We start from the raw sequence: 27,407 nt of genomic DNA, 5'->3' as shown, positions 1-27,407 counted from the left end.
GATGAGGACGTTTGCAAGACAACAACCATCTGCACGAACAGTTCAACGACGTTTGCAGCAGCATGGACTATCAGCTTGGGGACCATGGCTGCAGTTACCCTTGACGCGGCATCACAGACAGGAGCGCCTGCAATGGTGTAGTTGACGATGAACCTGGATGCACGAATGGCAAAATGTCATTTTTTCGAATGAATCCAGGTTCTGTTTACAGCATCACGATGGTCGCATCTGTGTTTGGTGACATCACGGTGAACGCACATTGGAAGCATGTATTCGTCATCACCCTGCTGGCGTATCACCCAGCGTGATGGTATGGAGTGCCATTGGTTACACGTCTCGGTCACCTCTTGTTCGCATTGAGGGTACTTTGAACAGTGGACATTACATTTCAGATGTGTTACGACCCGTGGCTCTATCCTTCATTCAATCCCTGCAAAACCCTAAATTTCAGGAGGATAATGCACGACTGCATGTTGCTGGTCCTGTACGGATCTTTCTGGATACAGAAAATGTTAGACTGCTGCCCTGGCCAGCACATTCACCAGATCTCTCACCAACTGAAAACGTCTTGTCAATGGTGGCCAAGCAACTGGTTCGTCACAATACGCCAGTCACTACTCTTGATGAACTGTGGTATCGTGTTGAAGCTGCACGGGCAGCTGTACCTGTACACGCCATGTGAGCTCTGTTCGGCTCAATGCCCAGGCGTATCAAGACCGTTATTACGGCCAGAGGTGGTTGTTCTGGATACTGATTTCTCAGGATCTATGCTCCCAAATTGCATGAAAATGTAATCACATGTCAGTTCTAGTATAATATATTTGTCCAATGAATACCTGTTTATCATCTGCATTTCTTCTTGGTGTAGAAATTTTAAAGGCCAGTAGTGTATCAAAGAAAACAGACTGAGTCCATCCTAATTGCCAACATATATAACAGTGTCTGTCATCTCTGGTTTTAACAGCACCCTACACCACTCGATGCACTTGCACAAGCTCTCTCTCTCTCTCTCTCTTACACATATACACTACCTTTACCTTCCACTTCATATTCACCATGAATTTCGTAATTTTTATGTTTCATTAATATTTTCTATATGAACATTTGACTAGCATACTTCCAGTACTCACTAGATCTACTTAAAATGCCAAAGAGTTTGGATCCTTTGTCATCCTAATTGGTTATAGCATGCAACAGATGGAATCCTAGCAAACCCATAGCTCTAGGATAACCAGTATTTCTCTCTTCTTCTGCCACTCCTTTTGTCCTCTGTCTCTGAATCCCAAACCAAATTGTTATTTATGTATAATTATACCATTTTTAGCACTATAATTATCACATTTCATGTTTTTAACAGGTCACCTGAACACACAAATGAGTACAAAGTTTAAGTTATGTAAATTTAGAAGAAAAGATTCATGTACCATTTTAAATACTAAATCTAAAATATCTATTCATGTACTCAACCACAGATATGCACAATACTTTAACGCATACTCAGAAATTCTGGGCGTTTTTACTGTATGCTCTTAGTATTTTGAAATAGTGTTTCTGCTGTACAGTCTTTGTGTCTATCAGTTTCTAAACATCATCTTTGTCAACGAAGTGTGTCAGTTTATTGTGATGTATAGTGACACAGAAACTAGCCTGTGGTAAACAGGGGTATTCTAAAACAACAGTTTTGTGTGTACATTTAGATTTACGTTTAGGTTTTAGTCAAAGATCCCCACAGAGTCATGTTCCAAATAGTGATTTGTTTCCCTACAGGCAGTGCCTCAGGTTAGCAAAAAATCATAACCCAATACATACATCATATTAATACAAATAATCCACCTGATATTGAGGTTTAAATCTTTGAAGCACATTGAGGAAATAAATTAAACAGTGACTGATAACTGTAAACACATTGTTTCGTGTGAATGAATATACTTCCGTATAGTGGCTTCAGAAGTACTGAGGTTAAGGGCTTAGCCAAATCACTTGGCATGCCCTGCACGAGTCTGGATGCAAGTAAACAGAAACCACTGGAAAATTTAAAACAAGGTAAAGGGATGTAGTCGAATTACAGCAGGTAATGTACAAGGAATTAAGAGGGGGAAAAGACCCACTACTAGTATTGGACAAATTTTGCTGTTTTGGCAGCAACATACCTGACACCAGCCAAACTAGAGAGGACTAAAATGGAGTGTGGCAGTATATAAAAAAGCTTCTTTGAAAAAGAATGAGGTATATTTACATCACGTAATTATAATTTTGACTACTGGAAAGTCTTTTTTTGAAAGTATTTGTCTGGAGTGTAACAGGATGTGGAAGTGAACCATGGACAACAAATACATACATAGGATGAAAACTAGTTGTGTAAATGTGGTGCTACAGAAGGGTGCTGAATTAGATGTGTAGATTGGACAACTTATGAAGAGGTATTTGTTTCTCAATTGAAATCCCACAGGAAGTCCTCATGTCCATATTTTCACCATGTGTCTTTGAATGCGAGGAAACCTTCCTTGTTCAACCAACCATTAATTCAATTGGCTACCTGTCCTGTCCACTTGCAATACATTCGCATTACAGCCATAATTACGTCCACCCCGCCAGTCTGCTCCCTAACCCATTTTTACTCTTCTATATAATTAGGCTGTAGTCTTTAAGTCCAGTAGTCCAGAAAAAATACACACAAAAGCTCTCCATATCAGAGATAGGACATATATTTCATGGACACTTAACTTGAAAGAATTCAGAAGAAATGACGTTTATATGAAGTGCCTACAGAACTGAATTACATGTTAATTAGCAACACACACACACACAATGCTCGTTTCACTATTATTTAAGTTAGATTCTTCTCATGCTGCTCAAAACTGCATCTGCTCAACCATAGGATGCTTAGAGCTAGTATAAAGACCTTACTTATCTGTACAAATATATCAGGAGAGGCAAAAATTTGTTTCTTTAACTGTGTGGGAAGAAATTTTGTTTAATATGACTGTAACTTATAAATGATTCACTGAAATGTTTATATTGTTATAAATATTTGTAGCTACAAATTGTAAACTTGGTCTTTCTGTGTCTCCACACTTCACATCACACGTGACAACTCATCAATCACGTATACAATGAAATAGATGATGATACATGAAATCTTTCGAAATTGCTATTTATATTAACCATAAATTTATCATTGTACCTATAACTACAGATATCACGTGCTAATATATCTGAATCACAAACATATCCTTAAGAATTCCAACTGTTTGCAGCAATTTTGGAGCTTACAGTTCAAAACCTAGAGTTGTCTTAGCTTTATATAAAAAAGAAAAAAATTAAAAATAACAAAATCTATGTTGCTATTGTCCTCTTGACTGGCAGGTTCTACTCAATTAATAAATAATATATAAAGTTGGTGTATCATCTTCATGAGCACGGGGCATGCAACATTTGACACCAGTGCAAGAAAAAGTTTGCACTTCTAAACTCTCATTTGAAAGTTTTGCGTTTTACATCGCAGATCACAGTTTTCCTCTCACTCTTACTAGAACATGGTGTTGTTGTTGTTTTTGTTGTTGTTGTGGTCTTCAGTCCTGAAACTGGTTTGATGCAGCTCTCCATGCCATACAGTAAAGCTGCATGCCCTCGGGAAAAATTACGGCCGTCGTTTCCCCTTGCTTTCAGCCGTTCGCAGTACCAGCACAGCAAGGCCATTTTGGTTAATGTTACAAGGCCAGATCAGTCAATCATCCAGACTGTTGCCCCTGCAACTACTGAAAAGGCTGCTGCCCCTCTTCAGGAACCACACGTTTGTCTGGCCTCTCAACAGACACCCCTCCGTTGTGGTTGCACCTACGGTACGGCCATCTGTATCGCTGAGGCACGCAAGCCTCCCCACCAGTGGCAAGGTCCATGGTTCATGGGGGGGAACATGGCGGGTGAATGTGGAATGCTTCATACAAACGATGCTACAATATCTATAAGCTGTTTTCTTTTTTCGTGTCAAATAGTATAGGTAAGTTTGATTTCACTATGAATGATTTCCAGTGACAGAAACCAGACTTATGAGTAATCTACATCTACATTTACACTCTGCAAGCCACGCAACGGTGTATGGCGGAGGGCACTTTACGTGCCACTGTCATTACCTCCCTTTCCTGTTCCAGTCGTGTACTGTTCGCGGGAAGAATGACTGCCAGAAAGAATCCATGCACACTCGAATCTCTCTGATTTTACATTCGTGATCTCCTCTGGAGGTATAAGTAGGGGGAAGCAATATATTAGATGCCTCATCCAGAAACGCACCCTCTCGAAACCTGGACAGCGAGCTACACCACAATGCAGAGTGCCTCTCTTGCAGAGTCTGCCACTCGAGTTTGCTGAACATATCCGTAACACTGTCACGCTTACCAAATAACCCTGTGATGAAATGCGCCGCTCCTCTTTGGATCATCTCTATCTCCTCTGTCAACCCAATCTGGTACAGATTCCACACTGATGAGCAATACTCTAGTATAGGTCGAACGAGTGTTTTGTAAGCCACCTCCATTGTTGGTGGACTACATTTTCTAAAGACTCTCCCAATGAATCTCAACCTGGCACCCGCCTTACAAACAATTAGTTTTATATGATCATTCCACTTCAAATCGTTCTGCACGTATACTCCCAGATATTTTACAGAAGTAACTGCTACCAGTGTTTGTTTCGCTACCATATAATCATACAATAAAGGATCCTTCTTTCTATGTATTCGCAATACATTACATTTGTCTATGTTAAGGGTCAGTTGCCACTCCCTGCACCAAGTGCCTATCCGCTGCAGATCTTCCTGCATTTCGCTGCAATTTTCTAATGCTGCAGCTTCTCTGTATACTACAGCATCATCCGCGAAAAGCCGCACGGAACTTGCGACATTATCTACTAGGTCATTTATATATATTGTGAAAAGCAGTGGTCCCGTAACATACGATGGTACAGACTTCGAGTTGAACTCAAAAGAAGGAAAGACAGTGAGAAGTACCTTTGTAACATACGGTAGTGCTGTGAACAAGACAGGAGGCCATTCCAATACTGCCATGGAACTCAATTGAGATAAAAGTGAAATTTGTTATTGTTATTTATTCCAAAACATGTTTCGGCCGTGAACTGATCTTCTCTCCTATCGTACTACGCAGATGACTCCATCCGTCTTCCCACAAATGCAAATGCGCATGCGCATGTTCATTCTACCTCTATCTCTCTGCCTTCCCACATGTAACAGTCTGCTCATTTGCGTATGACATCTGTCCAGCATGGACTACAGCTCCTTTGCCAACACTGCCAACTGTGCCAGCTGTGACACTTGCACCAGTCAGCTGTGCCTTCACCCTCACTCTTGCTCCATTTCCACATCACCATCACTACATGTGGGTCCAGAAGCAGCGTCCCAGCATCCCCACCTACTCCAGCAACAACAAACCAACACCTACAACCTGTGCCATGTCGCGGTCGCCTCCCTCTTTTTATTCGTGCCTTTATAATGGATCGACAGTTCAGGGTATGTGTGGGTTCTGTCCTGTCAGACACCTTTCGCCAGGAGAATGGGGAGCCACAGGGCTCCGTTTTGAGCGTCGCTCTCTTCGCCATAGTGATCGATCCAGTAATGGATTGCCTCCCAGCTGATGTATCAGGCTCCCTTTTCGTGGACGATTTTAACATCTACTACAGTGCACAGCCTACACGTTTCCTGGAGCGCTGTCTTCAGCGTTGTCTTGACCGTCTTTACTCCAGGAGTGTCGCCAGCGGCTTCAGTTTTTCTGCCGAGAAGACGGTCTATATTAACTTCTGGCACTACGAAGAGTTTCTCCCACCGTCCTTACATCTCGGTCCTGTTGTGCTCCATTCGTGGAGACAACAAAATTTTTAGGTCTTACATTTGACAGGAAACTTAGCTGGTCTCCACATGTGTCATATTTGGCTGCCCGGTGTACCCGTTCCCTAAATGTCCTCCGTGTTCTCAGTGGTACGTCGTGGGGAGCGGCTCGAACCGTCCTACTTCACCTACATTGGTCGATCGTCCGCTCAAAGCTGGATTATGGGAGCTTTGTGCAGTCCTCTGCACGTCCGTCCATCTTACGCCGCCTCAACTCTATACCACATCGGGGGTTACGTCTTGCGATCGGAGCGTTCTATACTAGTCCTGTCGAGAGTCTTCATGCTACCGGCACGTTATACTGCTTTGTCGGTAGGCCTGTCGGCTACTGTCAATGCCCGACCACCGGTCTTATCGTTCCTTTTTTGACGACTCTCTCGACCGTCAATACGGGTTGTATGTATCTGCCCTGCTACCCCCTGGAATTCGCTTTCGTTGCCTCCTTCAGCAACTTGATTTTCCACTCCCTGCAACCTTCAGAGTGGGCGGGAGCCAAACGCCACCTTGGCTCCAGGCTCAGGTTCGCGTTCACCTCGACCTCGACTCGCTCCCAAAGGAGGTTACCCCAGCTTCGGAATACCGCTCGCAGTTTGTCAAACTTCGTCCGAAGTACATTAATACGATCTCCATTTATACAGATGGCTCTAAGACCAATTACGGTGTCGAGTGTTCTTTTATTGTCGGGACGCACAGTTTCAAATAACGGCTCCGTGGCCATTGTTCGGCCTTCACAGCTGAGCTATTTGCCCTCTACCAGGCCGTTCTTTACATCCACCGCCACCGACATTCTGCTTATGTCATCTGCTCCGATTCCCTGAGTGCCATCCAGAGCTTCAGTGATCCATATCCGGTTCACCCTTTCGTGCACCGGATCCGACACTCTCTTCGGCAGCTGGCAGACGACGGTTCTCCGGTTACCTCTATGTGGGTTCCTGGCCGTGCCGGTATCCCTGGGAACGAAGCTGCAGATGCTGTGGCCGAGGCTGCGGTCCTCCAGCCTCGGATAGCTTCTCGTTGTGAGCCTTCATCCGATTGTAGCAGGGTCATTTGTCAGCACATTTTATCACTGTGGCGTGCCGATTAGGCTCCACTTACTGGAAACAAGCTTCGGGCCTCGAAACCTCTCCCCGCAGCTCGGACAACCTCTTCACGCCCTTCTCGGTGGGAGGAGGTCGTTTTCGCCCGGTTACAGATTGGACACTGCCGGTTCAGCCACTGCCATCTGCTGACGGCTGCATCAGTGCTGTTCTGCCCGTGTGGGCAATTGCTGACGGTGCGCCACATTTTAACGTCCTGTCCGAATTTTAATACACTGTGCGTTGATCTCGGCCTGCCATGTACTCTGTGTGAAATTTTAGCGGATGACCCAGGAGCAGGTGCTCACGTTCTTCGTTTTATCCACTTGACAAACTTGTCTGAGGACATTTGATCATGCTGTTTTCTTTTCATCCCTTGCCTGTTAATGTGCCTTTTATAGTGTTGTCCTTTTTAGTTGCTGTTTTAACCTTGTGCCTCGCAGTGCATTCATAATTTAGTCTGGGCGCTAATGACCACTGTAGTTGTGCGCCCTAAAACCACAAAAAAAACCTCTCTCTCTCTCTCCAGCTCCACACCCTCCATCTCCTTCATCAGGGCAATTTCCAGCACCGCCCCCTTTCGGATGTTGAACTTCGCCGTGACATCTACCCTTCCTTCCAACTGTAACCTGACCTCGTTCCCGCCCCCTATCCACAGCTCGTGGTCTTGCAGTCGCTTTCTCGCTTCCCGAGTGTGGGGTCCCAGGTTCGATTCCCAGCGGAGTCAAGGATTTTCACCTGTCTCGAGATGACTGGGTGTTTGTGTTGTCCTGAACATTTCATCATCATTCATAAAAGTGGAGAGTTTGGAGTGAGCAAAAGTTGGGGATTTGTACAGTTGCTGATAACCGAGCAGTTAAGTGCCCCACAAACCAATCATAATCATCATCATCATCATCATCATCATCCCTCTCTCCCCCCCTCCCCCCCCCCTTCTGTCGCAGCTGTATATACAAAAGTAATTTTGAATAGACTATAGGTAGACTTAGACTATGTGCATCGTACAATATATGTTGATACACAGGAAACCTAAATCTCATGAAAACTAAACTTAAACAAAGATACATTACCTAAAAGATGTTAGTTATCTCATGTAAAATAAAATTTTTTTCAATTATTTTGCAGGTAGAAGCTGAGAGATTGATTAGAACGACAGTGTTTCTGTATAGCTACTGTACCTAATTCACAGGCCTCTGACCACCTTGCACTGCATATAGTTTTAGTAATGTGTGCTCAGTTCTATTGATATTGCAGATTCATATATTTTATATTATAAAATATAGTTATATGTACAGTTTTGAAATTTTTATATCGCTTAAATAATGAAGTTGGTAATTAAATTGGCTGATAGTACTGTTTCTGTTTACCAGAATCACTTCACTCGAGACCAGTTTGAAACCAAAAGAGCTTGTGGAGTGGTAAAACTTAAACCAAATGCTCTGACAACCATTTTTTGTCATCATAAGCCACCAGTGGGATGTAAAGCTCCTTCTGAGAGAAACCTGTTGGCCCACTAGAGAAACAAACTGAGGATACTGGTAACTGGAAAATAACATTCACGACTTCAGTAGCTTTTTATATATGTCATGCTGTCACACGCTGCTGAATTACAGTACTGTGAATATCTTGTGTAACTGCTAACGGTTCACATTTGTTGTTTTGATCAGTAGGACACACAGAATTTCCCTTCACAGCATTATGCTTGCAAATAGTGGGCGTACTTGTATCGCAGAAGTTGTTGTAGTAAATACTTTGTCAATTGAGTACAATATGCATTTACTTTTTAATAGTTGTTGTAAATACATAGCTTAGAGTTTCTTCTTTAGAAATAAGAGAAGGAGTTTATCTACATCATTTATTATTTGCTGATGATCAAGTAGTCATAGCACAAGATGGGGAGGATGCTAACTATATGTGCAATCAACTAACAGTAGCATACAAAACTTGGGGTTTGAAGATTAATTACCAAAAAACAGAATACTTGACTAATGATTCAGATGAGCTATACATTGAAGGAAAGAAAATCAGAAAGATAAACACTTTCTGTTATTTGGGATCCATTTTAGAAATGGAGGGAAAATCAGGGTCAGAAATCAATAAAAGAATTAGTAGCGGATGGAGGGTCATTGGGATGCTTAACTCAGTCTTATGGAGCAGGAATATAATGAGCAGAACTAAAAAATTAATATACAAATCCATATTGGAGAGTGTGGTTCTGTATGGAACGGAGACCTGGACGATTAACATGAAGCACATTAAAAAATTACAAGCCCCAGAGATGGACTTTTGGAGAAGATCAGCAAGAATCTCCAGGAAAGAAAAGATAAGGAACACCGAAGTAATAAGGAGAACGGAAATAAAAGAAAGAATATGTGACGTAATGGACACGAAGAAATTACAGTGGTACGGGCATGTATGACGAATGGAGAAAACCAGAATACCAAAATTGATAATGGAGTGGGAACCGGAGGGGAGAAGAAGAAGACGACGACCTATGACCACCTGGCTCCAAAATGTACAGCACACAATGAGGAGAATGGGCACAGAGGAAGAAGACACACAAGATCGAAACACCTGGAGGAATATTGTTTAAGAACGTTGATTGTTTGTATTGTAATTTCCAAGTAAATTATTATGTTGGAGATAAGCCTCTGTAATGAGGAAAAGCTCAAAATAATATAATAGAGTTTCTTCTTTTGAAGTTATATTTAATACTCTCATTTAAACTCTCAGTTGTGTACAGAAACAGACTCAAACATTTCATTTACAACAACTGTATATTTTTCAAACTGGCACGTCCAGGGTCTGTTAGTGGTGGGAACAAAATACTTTGTCACAAGTTAATTTAGCAAGCACGGCCACATCTCTTACGTACACAGTCCACTTCTATTGGTATCTGATGAAATAAGTCTTTTCTCATGCGTTTTAGCTATGTTTCTTCTACTGCTTGCCATTGGATACTGTAAATACCATATTCAAATTCACAGTCAAACATTATACTACAGTGAGAAAATTGATAGTTTGATTAGTTACCACAGCTGTTTATATTTTATGTCAAAGCCTGTGGCTTTTCTGTACCTTTTTTTTAACTCTGTATACAGAGCATTACATTTGTTGGCAATACGTGGCACAACAGGTGCTAAGATGTCTAATGTTGTGGTTGAGTTTGGTCATTATTTAATCTTTTATTGTAAAGAATATTTACTTGCACTTAACTGTATTCCGCGCTACAACCCACATCAGGAAGTATGACTGGCTTCACAGCTCTTGTTATTTAAGTATTCAGGCCACACAAGCTCTTTTATTATTGAACTGTTGTATAGTGAAGGTCTGTTAAATTACAGTGCTGTCAGATTTCTTTGGTGCCTTAGCAAAGAGCTAAGGATTTTTGTAAACACTGTGGTAGTGTTTATTGGGAATTAAATATAACTGGTCGCCTACAATTTCACTTTAGTATATGGCATTACTTTTCCATTCCATAGTATTAAGAGCCCATCTCCGGAATATTTTGGGCTCTTAATACTATGAAATGGAAAAGTAATGACATGGAGAAGAAATAAAAACTTTGAGGTTTGCCGATGACATTGTAATTCTGTCAGAGACAGCGAAGGACTTGGAAGAGCAGTTGAAGGGAATGGATAGTGTCTTGAAAGGAGGATATAAGATGAACAGCAACAAAAGCAAAACGAGGATAATGGAATGTAGTTGAATTAAGTAGGGTGATGCTGAGGGTATTAGATTAGCAAACGAGACACTTAAAGTAGTAAACGAGTTTTGCTGTTTGGGGAGCAAAATAACTCATGTTGTTCGAAGTAGAGAGGATATAAAATGTAGACTGGGAACGGCAAGGAAAGCGTTTCTGAAGAAGAGAAATTTGTTAACATCGAGTATAGATTTAAGTGTCAGGAAGTCGTTTCTGAAAGTATTTGTATGGAGTGTAGCCATGTATGGAAGTGAAACATGGACGATAAATAGTTTAGACAAGAAGAGAATAGAAGCTTTCGAAATGTGGTGCTACAGAAGAATGCTGAAGATTAGATAGGTAGATCACATAACTAATGAGAAGGTATTGAATAGGATTGGGGAGAAGAGAAGTTTGCAGCACAACTTGACTAGAAGAAGGGATCAGTTGGTAGGACATGTTCTGAGGCATCTTTATTAGAAGATGCTAGGCTGTTAATGGAAGAGGCCATACCTATGCAATTTGATACAATTGAAATCTTACCCACTTCTCCCTCTGAAATTATGAAAATAGTACACTTGCTTAAAAGCAAAACCTCACATGGAATTGATAGCATTTCCAGAAAATACTAAAAGCTTGTTCTCGACAGATAAGTAAGATGCTCAGCCACCTGTGTAATAGCTGTCTGGAATAGGGCATTTTCCCTGATAGACTGAAATATGCTATTGTTATACCTTTGCATAAAAAAGGGGATAGATCTGATGTCAACAATTACCGTCCAATCTCCCTTCTAACAGCTTTATCCAAAATTTTTGAGAAAGTAAGGTATTCAAGAGTAGCTTCACATATCTGTAAAAATGAAGTACTAACAAAATGTCAGTTTGGTTTCCAGAAAGGTTTTTCAACAGAAAACGCCATATAGGGTGATACCGCCAATAGTTGATCGATTAACAATTTGAGTTTATGTTTATATTTTTTATAGAACATCCACTTGAAGGAGTAAGTTGATAACAACACATATCGCAGAGAAAAGTTTCCTGTAAAGAATGACATACATACAATTAACCTTGAAATGCTTATTCCCTACATTTTCTGAATTTCAGTTACAGTGGTCAGAAATTACCAATAGTTGATCATGCAGTTCCACAAAATGATCGCCCATAGTCCAATAGTTGATCAATATGCAAAAGTAAAATCATCTGACATTAGATTGATAATTACATCTGGGAACTTAATTTTAACACACTTACATGAATGATTAACATATTGAACAATTTTTTTCAATGAAATAAAACAATATAACATAGTAGCCTACACTCAACAATAGACTATACACAAGTCTGCTCAGTTTCATTCCAGTTTTCCAATATCAACAGGACGTTGAAACTTGTAACGCAGCCGGCCTCCTGTAGAGATAATAGAGGGTTCTGGAAATATTGCTAAAATCTGTGAAGAGTGAACAGTGCTTATATCATCTTCATCAGTCTTGAACAGTGTATTTGTTTCATCGCAGCTTTTCAAACCCATTACCTCAATGTCCTCTTCTGTGGTAACTCTTTGAACAGTGTACAGAAATTTATACTTAGCCTAATATTCTTTTGGCCTGGAAACAAGATCAAAGCAAAATCTCCTTCTTTGAATGCAGGCCTTCCAATGTCATGCCTCTTCTCAGTGGTAGCAAGGTTTTTATTACAGTCAGACTCATTTTCTGATGTGTCTTCACGAGGGCTCCATTCATCACTGGTGGGTTCTGACTCTGAGCTGTCTTTTCTTACAGGTTTCTTTTTTGGTGGTTTTTCCTTCTCAGCCTCTGGAAACAGTTTCCTTCCTTTTCTTTTTTTCTCATTCGTCTGTTTTGCCATTTTACGTTGTTCTATTCTAGCTCATTTGGCAGCTTCTGTGTTGGCTTTTAGTTCTTCCTTTGATTTGTTCCAGTCTAGCCACTGTTTGGATGTTGTCGCATATGGTATGTACTCTCATTTCCTTCCAGCCTTTATAGGGGAGTCAGTAGGCCAAGTAATATGATTAGCAAAATGTGGACTGATTCTGTTTTTCTGAGATGATTGGGATGAACGGCGTTTTGGAGTGTCTGCTTCAGGGTTGACTGGATGTGAAGAGGGCTGAGGAGGACCTGAACTGTCATTTTCTTGTACTGAGTCTTGATCTCCTGACTTTTCATTATGACATATGGATGATTCATCTTCTGAGTCACAAGATATTTTGCTGTTAGTACACACTTGAGGATCTCCTGCTGGATTTTCTGATGTAGGGATGGATTGTTCTGTACTACACAAATGCAGAGATAGCATGTTAGCATCTGTAGTTTTATTTGTTGAAGGTGATTTACAAGTAGCACGAATTTTACGCCAAACCTGAAACAGTTCTTCTGCTCCTGGATCACCTTCCCATCCATTTTTCTCTGCTGCACGGAATTCTTCTGCTCTACCTCTCTTCATTAAAGATTCAAAATACAAAAGATGTTCAACACCAAATGATGATGGTTTTATTGCATTACCACATGTTATAGCAGGTGCACAATGTCTAGATTTGCTGGACATACATCTAGCATAGTCCACTGCATCAGGATCATAAGGGAAAAGACCACACTTCCTGAAACCATTTTTCACTGTTTCAGGAGTAGCCTTTTCATTGAAAACGGTCTCAAGCAATGGGCCAAATACAGTTTTTGTTACAACTTTGTTACCAGTTTTGTGTTTCCAATTATATACAGCATCTCTCCATCCAGATTTCAGGGGACGAAATATTGCCACATCAGCTGGTTGAAGCACATGAGTCGCATTTGGATACAATGCAAATTGTATTATCCCATTGTCGGCACAAAACTTAGCAACTTTATATGATGTATGAGATTTGTGCCTATCTACCAATAAAATAACAGGAAATTTGACTCTCTCTTTCTTCAGCCATGGAAGGAAAATGTTGGCAATGTATTCAAAGTAGAGGGCTCCTGTCATCCAGGCTTTTTTTGACTGCCCAATGCCCCATTCACTGTTCAAATTCTCAGATATGTCCCTTGAAATTTTCTGGAGTGGAAATACGACCATTGGGGGTACAGTGTCTCCAGCAGCATTGAAATTTGCCATTACAGTAATGGCCTCCTTTTCATTGCCACTTTTGACTTCATACAGATTGTCAAAAGAAATTGGACCCAGAACTTTCCCAGTTTTAGGACATGTTTCAAATCCTGTTTCATCTGCATTATAAATTCTTTTTGGTTCATTTAAAATGTCCAAATTATTACCCTGCTGAAGATGCTGATGAAGTTCATTGAACCACTGCCTGATATTTTCCTCAGTAACAGCTGCTCTGGCAGTATTTATGCTCTCAGCATGCCGTTCTGATACATCAGGGTGACGTCTCATGAATGACTTAAATCATTTTTCACCAGGCCTTCCATCTTTGTATGGTGTAGGTCTTCCATCTGCCAAAACAATGTCACTCACAGTTTCATACAGTGTCCTTCGCTTTATTGGAAAGCCTTTTTTAGCGTTGGCATGGATCCAGCTAACCAATAAATTCTCTTCAGCCTCTGTCAAAACTGAACTTGGTCCCATCTTACGCTGCATAGGTACTTTTCCTTTAATTTTGTTATTTAGCGTACTAAATGGGATACCAAAATGTTTTGCAGCTTTCCTCATACTACTGCCACCCGCTTGAACTGCTTCTACTGCACATTGTAAGTCTTCCTCAGAATACTTAAAAAATTCTTTTTTCGACTTATCTTCTTTTGGAGCCATTTATTAATTCAGTCTGCAGATTTCACTCCTGTAAATAGAGGGATGAAACTAATGACTGATAAAAATTTTATCTGTATGCCTCAATACTTGTTGGTTGATCATATGTAAACCAGTAGATGATCACCCCGATCAACTACTGGAAGCCATATAAATTTCACATTTCCATCAATATGGGACAGAAGAAAGGAATGCCTACTTGGTCTATGGCTAAAAGCAACTCTTTGTGAGAACATTCTAAAAATTACCAGTAATTGATCATTATGACCAACTACTGGAAAATATGCTTTCATGCACTCCAGTAGTTGATATCCCCCCCCCTTAAAGAAGACTGAAGCAATAATTTACACTTCCTTTATGGTGAATGATAAAATCAATCATTCATAATGAGTTATCTGTTAACACAGTTCATCATATTTCAGTATTTAGTACTTGTGTCAATAAATATCTGTATCACTGTAACCTACCTTACAATTAGTCTAGACGCCCTGACACTCCACTTCTCAGCACTGCACAAAAGGAAAGATTTTCTCAAAGCTATCAGTTCCCTCCAATTGTTGTAACAATAGAAGAAATAGGTTTGCCAACATATGTTCTTTATATGCTCTTGCATTTTTAAAAGTGTCAGTGCTGCCAACTCTTATGATTTAAAGATTAGAGTAAAACTGACCAACTACTGGGTGGTGATCAACTACTGGCTGGGGCACCCTATGCTTTCACCAATTAAATTTTGAATGATCTGAATAACTGAACACCACCCACTGGGATTTTTTGTGATCTCTCAAAGGCTTTTGATTGCGTAAATCATGAAATTCTGCTAGACAAGCTCAAGTATTGTGGCATGAGTGGGACAGTGCACAAATAGTTTAATTCGTACCTAACCAGAAGAGTACAGAAAGTTGAAATAAGCAGTTCTCATAATATGCAAAGATCAGCACATTCCTCAAACTGGGGAACTATCAAGAATGAGGTTCCACAAGGGTCGGTCTTGGGTCCTTTGTTGTTCTTAATATACTGTATATTAATGACTTGCCATTCTATATTCATGAAGAAGCAAAGTTAGTTCTCTTTGCTGATGATACAAGTATAGTAACCACACCTGACAAACAAGAATTAACTGATGAAATTGTCAATAATGTCTTTCAGAAAATTACTAAGTGGTTTCTTGTAAACAGACTGAATTTTGATAAGACACAGTACATACAGTTCTGTACAGTAAATGGTATGACACCATTAATAAATATAGACCTTAATCAGAAGCATATAGCTAAGGTAGAATATTCAAAATTTTTAGGTGTGTCCATTGATGAGAGATTAAATTGGAAGAAACACATTGATGATCTGCTGAAACGTTTGAGTTCAGCTACTTATGCAATAAGGGTCATTGCAAATTTTTGTGATAAACATCTTTGTAAATTAGCTTCCTATGCCTATTTTCACTCATTGCTTGCATGTGGCATCATATTTTGGGGTAATTCATCACTGAGGAATAAAGTATTTATTGCACAAAAGCGTGTAATCAGAATAATAGCTGGAGTCCACCCAAGATCATCCTGCAGACATTTATTTAAGGATCTAGGGATATTCACAGTAGCTTCTCAGTATATGTACTCTCTTATGAAATTTGTTATTAACAACCAAACCCAATTCAATAGTAATAGCAGTGTGCATAACTACAATACTAGGAGAAAGGATGATCTTCACTATTCAAGATTAAATCTAACTTTGGCTCAGAAAGGGGTGAATTATACTGCCACTAAAGTCTTTGGTCACTTACCAAATAGTATCAAAAGTCTGACAGATAACCAACAAGTATTTAAGAAGAAATTAAAAGAATTTCTGAATGACAACTCCTTCTACTCCATAGAAGAATTTTTAGATATAAATTAAGAAAAAAAAAAGAAAAAAACAAACAAAAAAGTTGTTATATTAACTTAATTATGTTGTTAAATTAACTTAATTATGTCATGTATTAGAAAATTTGACTCCTTCCACATCATTACGAAATATCGTATTCGTGATCCATGGAACTAGTATTAATCTTATCTAATCTAATCTAAGGGATCACCAATTTAGTATTGGAGGGCAGCGTGGAGAGTAAAAATCGTAGAGGGAGACCAAGAATGAATACACTAAACAGATTCAGAAGGACTAGGTTGCAGTAGGTACTGGGAGATGAAGAAGCTTGCACAGGATAGAGTAGCATGGAGAGCTGCATCAAACCAGTCTCAGGACTGAAGACCACAACAACAACAAAAAGAGCCCACCTGGAATTTTACAACTCATATTGTCACAGAGTTGCCTCTGTCCCTTGAAACTAAGATTTTGGCATCTTATGAATCTTTAATGGTTCATGGTGTGGGTTCCTGTAGTCATGTCCTAGTTCATGAACCATGGGCAACGTATGAGTGGCCAAGTAAGTGGTCCCGACAGTCGGGATACCAGTTACTTTGGAATAAGGCTGGGCATCTCGGACATATTCTGAGTCGTGGTCACCTTTGTGCTCATACGGCAAAGACTACCAAATCCACCGGTTAGTCCCTCAGCCGTTAGGGGTAAAACCCAATGGGACTCAGGGCAAGTAAGGCTAGCAACCTGCTTCCCTGGTACTTTAAATATGATGCTGGCAACAATCAGAGCAAAATGCCTCGGACCTTTGGAGGTGATGGAGTCCCACCTCTAACTGACAAACCAGGGACTCCTAAGATACGACTTGGCAAACAAATGGTAATGAGATGGGGAGCTATTAATATCAATGGGGGCTACTCTGGGAAGAAGGTAGAGCTGGCAGAGGCTGCAAGTAAGACGGGACTGGACGTTTTAGCTGTTAGTGACATTCGGGTAACGGGTGAGAAAGAAGAGGAAGTGGGAGAATACAAGGTCTACTTGCCAGGAGTCAAAGCAGAAATTGCACAATGGGGTGTAGGGCTTTACATCAGGAAAGAAATGGAACCCAGCGTAGTTGCAATAAGGTATGTAAACGAACGACTGATGTGGATAGATTTGACAGTGTCTAGCAAGAAAATTAGGATTGTGTCAGTATATTCGCATTGTGAAGGGACTGATCAAGATAAGATGGACAGTTTTTATGAGGCACTCAGTGATGTAGTTGTTAGAGTAAAGGACAAGGACAGTGTTCTGCTCATGGGTGATTTTAACGCCAGGATTGGAAATCGAACAGAAGGGTATGAAAAGGTTATGGGTAAATTTGGAGAGGATATGGAGGCCAACAGGAACAGGAAGCAACTCTTGGCTTTCTGTGCCAGTATGGGCTTAGTAATCACAAATTCCTTTTTTAAACATAAGAACATTCACCGGTATACGTGGGAAAGCAGGGGAACCAGATCTGTCATTGGCTATATACTAACAGATCAGGAATTCAGGAAGGCTGTGAGGGACACACGTGTATTCAGGGGATTCTTTGATGACACTGATCATTATTTAATCTGCAGTGAAATTGGGATTGCGAGGCCGAAAGTGCAGGAGGTCAGGTCCATATGTAGGAGGATAAGAGTGGAGAAACTTCAGGATAAGGAAATCAGGCACAAGTACATAACAGCGATCTCAGAAAGGTACCAGTTAGTTGAATGTAGTCAATTACAGTCATTGGAAAAGGAATGGACAAGGTACAGGGACACAGTACTAGAAGTGGCTAAAGAATGTCTTGGAACAGTAGTGTGTAAAAGTAGGAGGAAGCAAACAGCTTGGTGGAAGGACACAGTCAAGGCAGCCTGTAAAAGGAAAAAGAAGGCGTATAAAAAATGGCTACATACTAGAACTCAGGTAGACAGAGAAAGTTATGTTGTAGAAAGAAAGATAATTGCAGCATCCAAGAAGAAATCTTGGGAAGACTTTGGAAACAGGTTGGAGACATTGGATCAAGCTGCTGGAAAACCATTCTGAAGTGTAATTAGCAGTCTTCGAAAGGGAGGTAAGAAGGAAATAACAAGTATTTTGGACAGGTCGGGAAAACTGCTGGTGAATCCTGTGGATGCCTTGGGCAGATGGAGGGAATATTTTGAAGAGTTGCTCAATGTAGGTGAAAATACGATCAGTAATGTTTCAGATTTCGAGGTAGAATGGGATAGGAATGATGATGGAAATAGGATCACGTTTGAGGAAGTGGAGAAAATGGTCAATAGATTGCAGTGCAATAAAGCAGCTGGGGTGGATGAAATTAAGTTGGAACTCATCAAATACAGTGGAATGTCAGGTCTTAAATGGCTACACAGGATAATTGAAATGGCCTGGGAGTCGGGACAGGTTCCATCAGACTGGACAAAAGCAGTAATCACACCAATCTTTAAACATGGAAACAGAAAAGATTGTAACAACTACAGAGGTATCTCTTTAATCAGCGTTGTGGGTAAAATCTTCTCAGGTATTGTTGAAAGGAAAGTGCGAGTATTAGTTGACGACCAATTGGATGAAAATCAGTGTGGGTTTAGGCCTCTTAGAGGTTGTCAGGACCAGATCTTTAGCTTACGGCAAATAATGAAGTGTTATGAGTGGAACAAGGAATTGTATCTATGTTTTAGATCTAGAAAAGGCATATGACCGTGTTCCTAGGAGGAAGTTATTGTCTGTTCTACGAGATTATGGAATAGGAGGCAAATTTTTGCAAGCAATTAAAGGTCTTTACATGGATAGTCAGGCAGCAGTTAGAGTTGACGGTAAACTGAGTTCATGGTTCAGAGTAGTTTCAGGGGTAAGACAAGGCTGCAACCTGTCTCCACTGTTGTTCGTATTATTTATGGATCATATGTTGAAAACAATAGACTGGCTGGGTGAGATTAAGATATGTGGACACAAAATAAGCAGTCTTGCATATGCGGATGACTTAGTTGTGATGGCAGATTCGATTGAAAGTTTGCGGAGTAATATTTCAGAGCTAGATCAGAAATGTAAGGACTATGGTATAAAGATTAGCATCTCCAAAACGAAAGTAATGTCAGTGAGAAAGAAATATAAACGGATTGAGTGCCAAATAGGAGGAACAAAGTTAGAACAGGTGGACGGTTTCAAGTACTTAGGATGCATATTCTCACGGGATGGCAACATAGTGAAAGAACTGGAAGCGAGGTGTAGCAAGGCTAATGCAGTGAGCGCTCAGCTACGATCTACTCTCTTCTGCAAGAAGGAAGTCAGTACCAAGACTAAGTTATCTGTGCACCGTTCAATCTTTCGACCAACTTTGTTGTATGGGAGCGAAAGCTGGGTGGATTCAGGTTACCTTATCAACAAGGTTGAGGTTACGGATATGAAAGTAGCTAGGATGATTGCAGGTACTAGTAGATGGGAACAATGGCAGGAGGGTGTCCAAAATGAGGAAATCAAAGAAAAACTGGGAATGAACTCTATAGATGTAGCAGTCAGGGCGAACAGGCTTAGATGGTGGGGTCATGTTACACGCATGGGAGAAGCAAGGTTACCCAAGAGACTCATGGGTTCAGCAGTAGAGGGTATGAGGAGTCGGGGGAGACCAAGGAGAAGGTACCTGCATTTGGTTAAGAATGATTTCGAAGTAATAGGTTTAACATCAGAAGAGGCACCAATGTTAGCGCTGAATAGGGGATCATGGAGGAATTTTATAAGGGGGGCTATGCTCCAGACTGAACGCTGAAAGGCAAAATCCGTCTTAAATGATGATGATGATGAATCTTTAAATCACATACCACATCCTACTGAGAAACAATTTCTGGCTGCTTGAAAGCATATTATAGTATTAAATACTTTTTCATTTTTGAAGATTGTAATATTGCAAATTTGTGTTCCAGAGGTTGGAGAGCCTTCAAATGTGACCAGTGACATCAGTCCTCCAGAGAATCTGGACGCAACAGGAGATGAAGTCACCACTCTGAAGAACCTAGTACAACAGCTTCGGGCTGAAATTTTAGCTTTGAAGAGAAAACTCAACTTCTCTCAGAAAGGGGGGAGACAAGAGTGTGTTTAGAATAAGACAACTTTCTTGCCAGCCTGCATGGTTTATTTGGTGCAGATCTGTTTGCAGTATTAACAAAGGGGACATGTAAAGGTAGCAAATGGTCAGTGGAATCACTCCAGAAAGGGCTGAGAATTAAGACTAGCTTGTGGTTGTACATGGCAGAAAATAAATTTCCGTTTCCTTCAGACAGAACCCTGAGATGTAATTTAGACCTGGTGTGCTGAGGGAGCTAATGAGTTTCCTGAAAGTTAAGTTTGACCTCATGCTGCCAGATGAAAAATGTGCTCCTCTCCTCATGGATGAGGGTCGTATCATTCCATCATTGGAATATGATTGGAGCATTAGTTGTTATACTGGGTGGTATTACCTGAAAATGGAAACATACAATAGTTTACCATTACACAGGCCATCATTTTCCAGTTCTCATGTCAAAAACATCACTATAAGCATTTAGTGAATCTGAGGCACTCGGTATCAATGTTCACTACGTCGTGTCAGATACGGCAGGGCAAAATCGAGCTGTATGGTAAGAATTTTGAATTGTTGTTGGCAGGTTTTCAAAATTAGTCAATTTTTGCCATTATCCTTGTGATAACAGGAAGCTAATTTTCCTCAGAGATACACCACACATTTAGAAAATATGAGGAACCACTTAGTCACCGGGCAATAAGTCTTCCTTTCACAAAATGTTGTTGAGGAACGATATCTACCTTGTAATGAGGTACATATAAATCGTGTAAAACAGTTGCTTGAGATAGACAATGGTTTAAGTCTTAAACTGGCACCACAACTACATGAGAGGTGTTTGATGCCAAACCTTTATGATAAAATGAAAGTTGGCTTGGCTACTGCCCTAATTAACAGCCAGACTGCAGCAGCCATTGAGTATGGTGTCAGGACAGAGAAACTGCAGAAAAATGCTTTAACCACAGCACGGTTTCTAAAGCACGTTCATAAGTGGTTTCGCCTCATGACATGTAGAGCTCCAGTTATGGCTCTGAGTCATTCTGATGAACAAACATACAGTGAGGCTCTCTGTCATCTGGAGGACACTCTGTGTTTATTTGAAAACTTGAAAATTGGCCTGAAGGGTGCCTGGAAACCAGTTCAGTCTTTGTAGTTTTGTCAACTGTAGGTATTTTGGAATTGCAGGACACATTCATGAATGAGAAGAATTTTAAATTTCTGCTGACAAGTAGATTTGCACAAGATGCTTTAGGAAATCTGTTTTCAATGGTCTTCTTCAAAAATCCAGTATCAGCACCATCAGAACTGAAAACAGCACTGATGATTGTTACTCTTTCTTAATTCTTTATTTCTACCACTGATAATGAAAATTAAGACAGTAGATTCCTGGCAGAATTAGTGGGGTAATTTGTAAGTGAAGATGAGGGTAAGTGTGCTGAGGAAGTTGACGAGCCACTTGTAACATGGCGTGTGATGATGAGCACCAGTCTCTCTACTATTTATGTTGTCACAGTGTTAGGCAAGCTATGAAGCGCCTTGCACTTTGGAAATTTTGCGAGGAGAGCCTAATCGCATCTAAAGAAAATCCCTGTACGTCTGTGAACATGCTTTTACATCTGAAGTCCTTTACAGATACCTCACTTATTCAGCCACCAAGTGAGGTTTTCAGTGTATTGCAAATGGCAAAAGTTCATTTGAGAAGCAACAAGAAGAAGTTACTCACAAGTGAATTTTTGGTCTCTGATATAGCCACTTCTGTGTTTGCATCAGTGGAGGAGAAAGTAGTTTTCCCAGCCAGCCACTTTATACAGAAGAAAATAATACACTTTGTTGGCAACAAGAGTACATATGCTTCTAAATGAGGCAAATAAAAGATACCAGAGTGTAGTGACACAGGGCAGTAGAAGCTTGGCCATGAGAAAATTATTGCAGAATCTGCGACTTCCAGATTCACTTTTTACTAAATAATTTGGAAAATTGACATTGAAACTTCTTAAGGTTGTCGTTAACGTATTGAGGTACAAAATCTGTGGTAAGATTTTCTCTTCAAATAATCTCATTTTTGTTTGACTTAGAGGTTTTTATAAAATTTTTGTTCCATGATTCTTTCTGAGTGTGGAATGTTATTATTATCTCATGTAATATTTGTTACATTTTGCAAGCAGACTCTGTCCCTGTCAAGGGTTAAGAATGATACATATATAAATAAAAACTTCATCCTTCAACCTGTGTACATATTTGACATTTGTGCTTTACCATCACCTTTGTTTCTTCCTTGTGCTTCATTTGCTTTCATTAATTTGTTTCTCTGAGTTTTAATAGGCTTTTATACATACGGTGTATCTACATTTTATGTAATATTGTAGAGAGGGAAAAAGTATAAATACTTCCAGGAAGAAATTAGCTTGTACTCCATACTCTTTCCTAGCCCAGAATGAAATAGCACGTACAAAATCTGGTGATGGTTCACAGGTAGGCCACCCTTTTTGAAGAATACTTGTTTCAAAACATGGTGAAATTTGAAGGTTATTTCATGTAAATGTCATGCACATTTTGTATTGTAACTGCTATTTTTATTTCTCTTCATAATCTGACAATTTATGTTGAAATCACGAATGTGTGAGCGGAAATGCAGTCAACTGTGGTACATGCTGTAGTTAAAGTTACCGAATGCTTCTGATAGCAAAAATATAGACAAGTTAACCCATTGCTGTAATATTTTAATATTTATACTGATAAAGTTACACTGCCATTCTTGCTAAGTTTAGGTTAGTCTTAGACAACACTTATTTTACCTACATGGAATACTCTGAGTAACTTATTAGCAATCCCAAAAGTAAGTTAGTGGTTAATAAGAAACTTAAAGAAATTGTTCTAGGTCAGTAATGCAGGATTAGTTTGAAATTCAAAGATATTTATGTACACCTGTTATTAACAGTTTTTAAGTTAAGTGGACAAAAATGTAAAAATAAGATTTCTTCAGGATATTTTTAATAACACACATTACAAATAATAGTGCACATATTGTCTTACAAGTTGAACAACACTTTCAGTAATACTATATAGTAAATACATTCCCTCAAATTTTTCAGATACTTAGTGTAGATGTTCACTGCTATAATGCACCAATCCCCTTTCTGTTTACAGATATTGGGTGAGATTTATCTTTTCTGTTAATACACTTTCTTTACAGTACAAAACTCCATTTTAGCTTTCTGGCCAAAACCTATTTCTTTATTCCTTTCTTGGTCCTAGAAATGCAACTTATTTAAAAAACTTGCCTTATATATCTGCTGCAGTGACTTTTCCAGCATATGATTTACCATCATACAGTGTAATGTCAATCATTTATTTGAAAGCCATATTCAAAAATTAATTTAAATTTGGGGAGCAAATCCATCAGCAAACCCAGAACCATGTTCTGTTATTGGTTGTAAGTTTCCTGTGATTGTGAGCACGTTTCTGCTAATTCAGCTAATTTCATGCTCCTACTATCAGGAGCACCTCCAGGCCTGTTATTTTAATCTCAATATCTGACCACTGCAGCATAAGTCCTTATACATTTTCTTGTTTTGGGGTTGATTTTAGTCACAATGGGAAAGGTTGCAGGAACTTGACTTAACCATTCAGTTAAATTTATTCGTTTCTGGCCTTTTGTCTTTCTACATTTCTGTTACTTAGTTTCCAATCCATTCGAATAGCAAAAAAGTCAGAAGAGCTAACAGTTTGGTTCTATGGTAATTTAACTACAAAATAGAAATCTTAAAGAGATAAAGCTTCCACTGTTAGCATACTAAATGAGAAATAGTGAGTGGTGCCGTACAAAGTCATCATGACTGGTAAAAAATTTGACCTCATTGAGTGTACAGTATGGTTTAAACTTATATTTAGGATGTTCATAATAATAAATTGTAGTTTGTTCCACACAATATAATGTACAAAAAGTAAAAAAAAAATTATGCACTGTGCAAATATCGAACCTATGACCTACTATTCAGTAATCATTGTTACCAGGAGACTATTATTACAATTGCAACCTGGTTGCTAAAATGAATTGTATTAAGGCTAGTACAATTGTTACTGTTTCCTACATGCTCCTTCTGATCGTAGGCCTAGTTTTGTTTGAACACAGTTTTTTTTCTTTTCTTTTCATAATCATTCTTCTAATGTCATAGAACAATTTGCAGGCAACATTTTACGGGATAGATCTGACTAAAATAAAAGGCATGTGTAATCGTATAGGAACGTTTATCAGTTCTATTTACTAAGGAACCTTGCATATATATTTGAATCCAATGCTTCACTTCGTATTAAAGAAGAAGATACAGTGTTCGTATTTTCGTAGTACCAAGTAGCAGGAACAAGAAGTCGATATAGAGCTTAAAATTAACGATAGCATTTTCCTTGCACCTGTGGAATAATATTGGTTCCCTTGTCTCCCGCTGACTATTGGATAGGACTAAACTAACGCTAATTTCGCTACAGGCTTTTAAACTCGATACCGCAACAAGAACTGCGAAATCTGGTTTCGCTATTAATAAAGAATAGCAAGGAAAATCTGTTTCATGCTCGCCACAACAAATGCTTTTCGACTCATTTCGCTAAAGTTTATTGCTAAATATCTAACATGCCACAGATCAGTTTTAGCAGTGCATTAGACGGCAGAGTGCACTTCTTAAATGTACACGGCTAATCATGCTGCAGAAGTCAATATATCCCCAGGAGTTCAGTGCCACTTGCAAGTTGGCCGTACATTCCCTATACAAAGCTGTATGCTTTGCAGCTCGCGCATGCCATCTGTTGGTGACAGTGCGTACTACGCGACTCCGGGTACTCTGCAATGCGGGCAGGTACTGCACTCTCGCGTTACTCCTCTACACTACGTGCAGCTGGCTGGGTTAGAATCTCCGCCATTACACCACCTGCTGTGTTCTGCTTGCCTGGATTTCCAAACCTGAGCACAACTGACAGGGAAAAATTTGCGATTTCAGTACTGGAGCGAGGGAAGACTAATCCCGAACCTGTTGGTATGAAAGCATATATTCATGGCATTTAACCAACACTTTTCGTCCTAATCCGCGAGTTCCACAGGGTGAGACGAAACGCGGGATGTATTTTTACGTGAAACACCCTGCTTTGGCTTACAGCAATGTGTTTACATGTAATCCACATGCACGTGGAGGGCAGTCGAGGTAAGAACCTAAAACAGAAAGTTTGAAAGTATGCTCGAAACTCGATACAAAAAGCTAAACTATCACGCAAGGAGCAAATGGATAAAGTTGCAAGTTGTACAGAGAAGAAAAATAAACAGAAAAGTAAAAGTAACCTGGCCTGCTTTACTCTAAACTCGATATAGGCTTTCCAAAACTAAGTTTCCGATTTGTTTGAAAGGCGAATATTGCAAATATTACCAGTTTTGACTTATAGCGACGAGATATGCTGGTGGTCTTCAAATACCGTTCTTGTGGAGATGCTTGTTGGGAATTTCAGGAGGAGACAGGGATATACACAAATGCGCCAGACTCCAGAGCAGACTAGCAAACATAATTACTGCCGTAACGGAGATGGGATGCGACTATGCAAGCAGAAGATTAATCATACGTGGTCAGAATTATGTATTACAGATACTACTACAACCCATTGTTGGCATCTACTTCACCGGCATGGAACTGTTGCTCCGTGAAATTCCAAATATTACCTGAATAAAGAAACTCTTAACCAACATTTTGTGTTTTCTTTTTTTTTCCTTATTGTTATCTTGAAACCTGTGTACAGGCAGGCCAGCAGCAGCATACTATGCCGCTCTTGGGCCTCAGAGAAACACAAAAGATACAAATGAAGACATTTAAAGAAAAAAATAAGGTAGACATATAAACGGAGACAAGCACTTTTTAAAATACATGGAGCCGTTCACGGGCGTAGAGTCCAAGACAAAATTTGTTCAGACACTTCGACACATACATAGACGAAAATTGTCTCACCTCAATGTAGGTGCACAAAACGAATAACACTGAACCACTTAAGCACATAACGACGGCACACACAGAACATGAGGCGTTGATCTCTGGCGCGCGAATGTTCACTAACCGTGTACGAGTCCGGGGACCTGCCAAGAGAGAAGGAGGGGGGGGTGGGAGAGGGAGAAGGGAGAGCAGATGCCACGGGCAGGGGAGATAGGGAGACGGGAGGAAGGGGGAGGGGAAGCCCAGGGGAAGAGGGGTGGAGGGAGGACACAGAGGAAAAGGAAAGAGAAGGGAGGGAGGGTGCCTAAAGGAAAGACACAGGAAGTGGGGGAGGGGAGGATCAAAGTTGATAGGAGGGGTAGATGGAGGGGAGGAGGACATCATCAGGGAGTGGGAGCTGGCGGAAGCCACCATGGGAGAGGGTGGAGAGATGGAGACCGGGTGGGATGTGGGAATACAGGCGCGGCAGCGGGCGGGATTGGGAGAGGATGGGTGAGACAAGCGGATGAGGAGGATTGAGTTTGCTGGAGGTGTACAGGATCTGTATCCTTTCAAGGAAAAGGAGGAGGTTGGGGAAGGGGATGAGATCGTACAGGATCCGTGTGGGGGAGGGGAGATGGATGCGATAGGCGAGGCGGAGAGCATGGCGTTCAAAGATTTGGAGGGATTTATAAAAGGTAGGGGGGGTGGAGATCCAGGCTGGATGGGTGTAACAAAGGATAGGGCGGATGAGGGATTTATAGGTGTGGAGGATGGTGGAGGGGTCCAGACCCCACGTACGGCCAGAAAGGAGCTCGAGGAGACGGAGTTGGGAGCGTGCCTTGTCTTGGATTGTCCGGAGATGGGGAGTCCAGGATAGGCGACGGTCAAGGGTGACGCCAAGGTACTTCAGGGTTGGAGTGAGGGCGATAGGACGGCCATAGATGGTGAGATAGAAATCAAGGAGGCGGATGGAAGGAGTGGTTTTGCCTACAATGATCGCCTGTGTTTTTGAGGGATTGACCTTGAGCAACCACTGGTTGCACCAAGTGGTGAACCGGTCAAGGTGGGATTGGAGAAGGTGTTGGGAGCGCTGCAGGGTGGGGGCAAGGGCAAGGAAGGCGGTGTCCCTGGCAAACTGGAGA

At 40.5% G+C, this 27,407-nt stretch overlaps 1 long non-coding RNA gene across 2 annotated transcripts in view; it reads left to right on the top strand.

The window, feature by feature from the left end:
• Positions 1-22,318, top strand: part of LOC124553858 — a 39,600-nt gene extending 17,282 nt beyond the window's left edge. For both annotated transcript variants that reach the window (XR_006968152.1, XR_006968153.1), the window contains exons 2-3: positions 8,343-8,510; positions 20,187-22,318. This is a non-coding gene — a long non-coding RNA (uncharacterized LOC124553858). The remainder of the gene's footprint in view (positions 1-8,342; positions 8,511-20,186) is intronic.
• Positions 22,319-27,407: the final 5,089 nt, after the last annotated feature.

Source organism: Schistocerca americana, chromosome 11 (genome assembly GCF_021461395.2).
Source record: "Schistocerca americana isolate TAMUIC-IGC-003095 chromosome 11, iqSchAmer2.1, whole genome shotgun sequence".
Taxonomy (NCBI): domain Eukaryota; kingdom Metazoa; phylum Arthropoda; class Insecta; order Orthoptera; family Acrididae; genus Schistocerca; species Schistocerca americana.
The sequence above is the reverse complement of the archived record's forward strand: the minus strand, read 5'-3'. Positions and strand labels throughout refer to the sequence as shown.